General features: G+C 50.3%; 1 protein-coding gene across 1 annotated transcript in view; it reads right to left on the reverse strand.

The window, feature by feature from the left end:
• The window catches only part of KCNB1 (potassium voltage-gated channel subfamily B member 1), a 155,271-nt gene extending 149,356 nt beyond the window's left edge, over nt 1–5,915 (reverse strand). Inside the window, exon 1 of the mRNA XM_077458805.1 lies at nt 5,769–5,915. The gene's annotated coding sequence lies outside the window, so the exon portion shown is untranslated. The remainder of the gene's footprint in view (nt 1–5,768) is intronic.
• Between the last annotated feature and the right edge of the window lie 541 nt (nt 5,916–6,456).

The following is a 6,456-nucleotide window of genomic DNA, read 5'->3' on the forward strand; positions in this document are numbered from 1 at the left end:
AATCTATACACACACACACACACACACACACACACACACACACACACTATACTATACATACCCTATACACACACACACACTATAAATACCCTATACACACACACTATACTATACATATCCTATGCACACACACACCATACTATACTCTATCTATCTATCTATATATATATATATATACACACACACATACACACACACACTATACTATACATACCCTATACACACACACAGCTGTACAAGAGTTCTCTAATGAGCCCTGACAATCTCTTCCTGTCGCACTCTTTGGTTTCTGGAATAATAAATGTTGCTCGGTCTCCTCATTTTGATAAATTGCGGTGTAAGACGAGAGTAACGGGTCTGTGCTCTCCTCCAATCACACCTCTTCTACAATCCACCGATCATCTACTTACCATATACCAGCCAGATAGTCCCAACCACAGGCAAGAGTCAGACCAGACCAGACAAATGTCCATCTTCTCAGCACACTGACCATCCGACCATCTCCAGCCTGGATAAGAACTGTTTTGGTGCTGCAGGAGTGGCTGAACACCGCTCCTCACCACACACCGCTCCTCACCGCACACCGCTCCTCACCACACACTGCTCCTCACCGCACACTGCTCCTCACCGCACACTGCTCCTCACCGCACACTGCTCCTCACCACACACCGCTCCTCACCGCACACTGCTCCTCACTACGCTCCTCACCGCACACTGTTCCTCACTACGCTCCTCACCGCACACTGCTCCTCACTACGCTCCTCACCGCACACTGCTCCTCACTACGCTCCTCACCGCACACCGCTCCTCACTACGCTCCTCACCGCACACTGCTCCTCACTACGCTCCTCACCGCACACCGCTCCTCACTACGCTCCTCACCACACACCGCTCCTCACTACGCTCCTCACCGCACACCGCTCCTCACCACACACCGCTCCTCACTACGCTCCTCAGCGCACACCGTTCCTCACCACACACTGCTACCTCACTACGCTCCTCACCGCACACCGCTCCTCACCACACACTGCTACCTCACTACGCTCCTCACCGCACACCGCTCCTCACCACACGCTGCTACTCACCACACGCTGCTCCTCACCGCACACTGCTCCTCACCGCACACTACTCCTCACCGCACACTGCTTCTCACCACACACCGCTCCTCACTGCACACCGCTCCTCACCGCACACTGCTCCTCACCGCACACTGCTTCTCACCACACACTGCTTCTCACCACACACCGCTCCTCACTGCACACCGCTCCTCACCGCACACTGCTTCTCACCACACACTGCTTCTCACCACACACCGCTCCTCACTGCACACCGCTCCTCACCGCACACTGCTCCTCACCGCACACTGCTTCTCACCACACACCACTCCTCACTACGCTCCTCACCGCACACTGCTCCTCACCGCACACTGCTTCTCACCACACACCACTCCTCACTACGCTCCTCACCGCACACCGCTCCTCACCGCACACTGCTTCTCACCACTCCTCACCACACACTGCTCCTCACCGCACACTGCTCCTCACTACGCTCCTCACCGCACACCGCTCCTCACTACGCTCCTCACCACACACCGCTCCTCACTACGCTCCTCACCGCACACCGCTCCTCACCACACACCGCTCCTCACTACGCTCCTCACCGCACACCGCTCCTCACCGCACACCGCTCCTCACCACACACTGCTCCTCACCACACACTGCTACCTCACTACGCTCCTCACCGCACACCGCTCCTCACCACACGTTGCTACTCACCACACGCTGCTACTCACCGCACACTGCTCCTCACCGCACACTACTCCTCACCACACACTGCTTCTCACCACACACCGCTCCTCACTGCACACCGCTCCTCACCGCACACTGCTCCTCACCACACACTGCTTCTCACCACACACCGCTCCTCTACGCTCCTCACCGCACACTGCTCCTCACCACACACTGCTTCTCACCACACACCGCTCCTCACTGCACACCGCTCCTCACCGCACACTGCTTCTCACCACACACCACTCCTCACTACGCTCCTCACCGCACACCGCTCCTCACCGCACACTGCTTCTCACCACACACTGCTTCTCACCACACACCACTCCTCACTACGCTCCTCACCGCACACCGCTCCTCACCGCACACTGCTTCTCACCACTCCTCACCACACACTGCTCCTCACCGCACACTGCTTCTCACCGCACACTGCTTCTCACCACACACTGCTTCTCACCACACACCGCTCCTCTACGCTCCTCACCGCACACCGCTTCTCACCGCACACTGCTCCTCACCGCACACTGCTTCTCACCACACACCACTCCTCACTACGCTCCTCACCGCACACCGCTCCTCACCGCACACTGCTTCTCACCACACACTGCTTCTCACCACACACCACTCCTCACTACGCTCCTCACCGCACACCGCTCCTCACCGCACACTGCTCCTCACCGCACACTGCTTCTCACCACACACCACTCCTCACTACGCTCCTCACCGCACACCGCTCCTCACCGCACACTGCTTCTCACCACTCCTCACCACACACTGCTCCTCACCGCACACCGCTTCTCACCGCACACTGCTCCTCACCACACACTGCTTCTCACCACACACCGCTCCTCACCGCACACTGCTTCTCACCACTCCTCACCACACACTGCTCCTCACCGCACACTGCTTCTCACCACACACTGCTTCTCACCACACACCGCTCCTCTACGCTCCTCACCGCACACCGCTTCTCACCGCACACTGCTCCTCACCACACACTGCTTCTCACCGCACACTGCTCCTCACCACACACTGCTCCTCACCGCACACTGCTCCTCATCACACACCGCTCCTCACTACGCTCCTCACCGCACACTGCTTCTCACCACACACCGCTCCTCACTGCGCTCCTCACCGCACACTGCTCCTCACCACACACTGCTCCTCACCGCACACTGCTCCTCACCGAACACTGCTCCTCACCGAACACCGCTCCTCACCGAACACCGCTCCTCACCGAACACCGCTCCTCACCGAACACCGCTCCTCACCACACACTGCTCCCACCACACACTGCTCCTCACCAGACACTGCTTCTCACCAAACACCACTCCTCGCCGCACACCACTCCTCACATTGCTCCTCACCGCACACTGCTCCTCACGCTACTCCTCACTGCACATTACTCTTCACCATACACTGCTCCTCACTGCATATCGCTCCCCGCTGCTCACCGTTCCTCACGGCACAATATTTCTCATATAAAATCTGGTGAGGGGACAGTATAATCTGTATAATATCCAGTGAGGGGACAGTAGTATGTATATAATATCCGGTGAGGTGACAGTAGTATGTATATAATATCAGGTGAGGAGACAGTAGTATGTATATAATATCCGGTGAGGGAGGACAGTAGTATGTATATAATATCCAGTGAGGGGACAGTAGTATGTATATAATATCCGGTGAGGTGACAGTAGTATGTATATAATATCTGGTGAGGGGACAGTAGTATGTATATAATATCCAGTGAGAGGACAGTAGTATGTATATAATATCAGGTGAGGGGAGAGTAGTATGTATATAATATCTGGTGAGGGGACAGTAGTATGTATATACTATCTGGTGAGGGGACAGTAGTATGTATATAATATCCGGTGAGGGACAGTAGTATGTATATAATATCTGGTGAGGGGACAGAAGTATGTATATAATATCCAGTGAGAGGACAGTAGTATGTATATAATATCAGGTGAGGGGAGAGTAGTATGTATATAATATCAGGTGAGGGGAGAGTAGTATGTATATAATATCTGGTGAGGGGACAGTGGTTTATATATAATATCTGGTGAGGGGACAGTAGTATGTATATAATATCTGATGAGGGGACAGTAGTATGTATATAATATCCGGTGAGGGGACAGTGGTATGTATATAATATCCGTAGAGGGGACAGTAGTATGTATATAATATCCGGTGAGGGGACAGTAGTATGTATATAATATCTGGTGAGGGGACAGTAGTATGTATATAATATCTGGTGAGGGGACAGTAGTATGTATATAATATCTGGTGAGGGGACAGTAGTATGTATATAATATCTGGTGAGGGGACAGTAGTATGTATATAATATCTGGTGAGGGGACAGTAGTATGTATATAATATCTGGTGAGGGGACAGTAGTATGTATATAATATCTGGTGAGGGGACAGTAGTATGTATATAATATCTGGTGAGGGGACAGTAGTATGTATATAATATCCGGTGAGGGGACAGTAGTATGTATATAATATCTTGTGAGGGGACAGTGGTATGTATATATTTTCCCGCCACAGGTTTGTAGTATGCATACCATATCGTATTACAACACAGTAGCATGTGTATACTCTCTGGGTTGCAGTATGTATATAATATCCGGTGCTGGGTTTGTAGTATGTAGATAACATCTGACCCGTTGTCTGCAGGAGGAAAGTAGTATGTATACATTATCAGGTGAGATTACAGTAGTATGTATATAGTATCCGATGTGAGAATTGTAGTATGTCTATAATATCCAGTGACAGTTTTGTAGTGTGTATATATAATAATATCTGATGAGGGGATGGCAGTATGTATATCGTATCCGGTGCGAGGGTTTGTAGTATGTATATAATATCCGGTGTGAGGTTTGTAGTATGTATATTGTATCCGGTGTGAGGGTTGTAATATGTATATAATATCTGGTGGCAGGTTTGTAGTATAGTATTGTATATAATATCTGGTGACAGGGTAATAGTATGTATATAATATCTGGTGTGAGGGTTGTAGTATGTTTATCGTATCCGGTGTGAGGGTGGTAGTGTGTATACAATATCCGGTGCCAAGTTTGTAGTATAGTATGTATATAATATCCGGCGACAGGTTCGTAGTGTGTATATATAATGTCTGATGAGGGGGTGGCAGCATGTATATAATATCCGGTGTGAGGGTTGTAGTATGTATATCGTATCCGGTGTGAGGGTTGTAGTATGTATATAATATCCGGTGTGAGGGTTGTAGTATGTATATCGTATCTGGTGTGAGGGTTGTAGTATGTATATAATATCCGGTGTGAGGGTTGTAGTGTGTATACAATATCCGGTGACAGGTTTGTAGTGTGTATATATATAATATCTGATGAGGGGGTGGCAGTATGTATATCGTATCCGGTGTGAGGGTTGTAGTATGTATATAATATATGGTGACAGGGTAATAGTATATATATGTATATGATATCTGGTGACAGGGTAATAGTATATATATGTATATAATATCTGGTGACAGGGTAATAGTATGTATATAATATCCGGGGTGTGCAGGGATCGGGGGGCGGGGGGTTGTGTCAGGGGTACACAGGTAGTTGGGTGTGATGGCACGGTGTAGTATGGCATGTGTATGACATAACCCAGCCTTCCATTATAGGGGATGTGAATGTAAGGTATGACAGCACCTGCTATACAGCATAAGAGTTGAGTGTTGCACCCGGCTGTCACCCCGGACAGTTCGGTGCGCTGTCACACCACCTCCCCCCCCCCCCCGGGCATTCATGCCAGTACCCCCCGCCGTCACCCAGCTGCCAGATCCAGTCGGTGTGACAGGACAATGGCACACGGTTTGCTGCCCCTCCATCGCTCTCCTACGTCACACAGTAAACACTTCACCATATAAATGGCGATGAGAGCGGAGAGGGGTGATGAGTGTACACTGCAGACACCTCCATCCACACACATCGCACAGCGTTACCTCCTCCAGCCTCCGGGCCTCGGCTCACATCTCCCCGCTCCTCCTCGCCCTCCGCAGCCTCCGACTGATGGAAATCAACAAGTCAGGTTCCCCGCTCCAGCTGCTCTTCTCCTCTCCTCTCTGCAATCCAGCCTGTGATACAGGCAATTTACATGATGATGATGAGCGCCGAGGAGCCCGGCTCCCCCTGCAGGTCAGACCTGGGCGCTGCATCGCTCGCTCACCCTTTCCTGCCTGGATGGAGGGGATGAGGATGCTGCTTGTGGTACCTCCCCTGTGTGGTACCTTCCCCTCCATCCTCTGTCCTTTCCACCGCCGTTTACACCACAGGCAGGTGCGTTTCTAAATGTACCATAAATAGCAATACGAACGCATATGTTAAAAAAAAAAAAAAATGGAATAAAAATAAAAATAAAACATGCAGCATTTTGCCGCAACAGAGCGCACTGCAAATGCACGGAAATGCATAAGCGAAGTGTGAACGCATATGCATGACAAAAAAGTTGGCATGACAAAACATGAGGCATTTTTCCACACTGGAAATGCACATAAACACGCGCAAACGCATCACAAACATGCACAAACCCATGCAAACGCAACTTTGAATAAAAAAAAAAAAGTAAAAATATTAAAAATAAGTAAAAAAAAAAAAAAAATCCGAACACACCAAAAACTCACTGCATATGCA

Source organism: Lithobates pipiens, unplaced genomic scaffold (assembly GCF_037356315.1).
Source record: "Lithobates pipiens isolate NorthernLeopardFrog02 unplaced genomic scaffold, aLitPip1_a1.2 Scaffold_28, whole genome shotgun sequence".
Taxonomy (NCBI): Eukaryota; Metazoa; Chordata; class Amphibia; order Anura; family Ranidae; genus Lithobates; species Lithobates pipiens.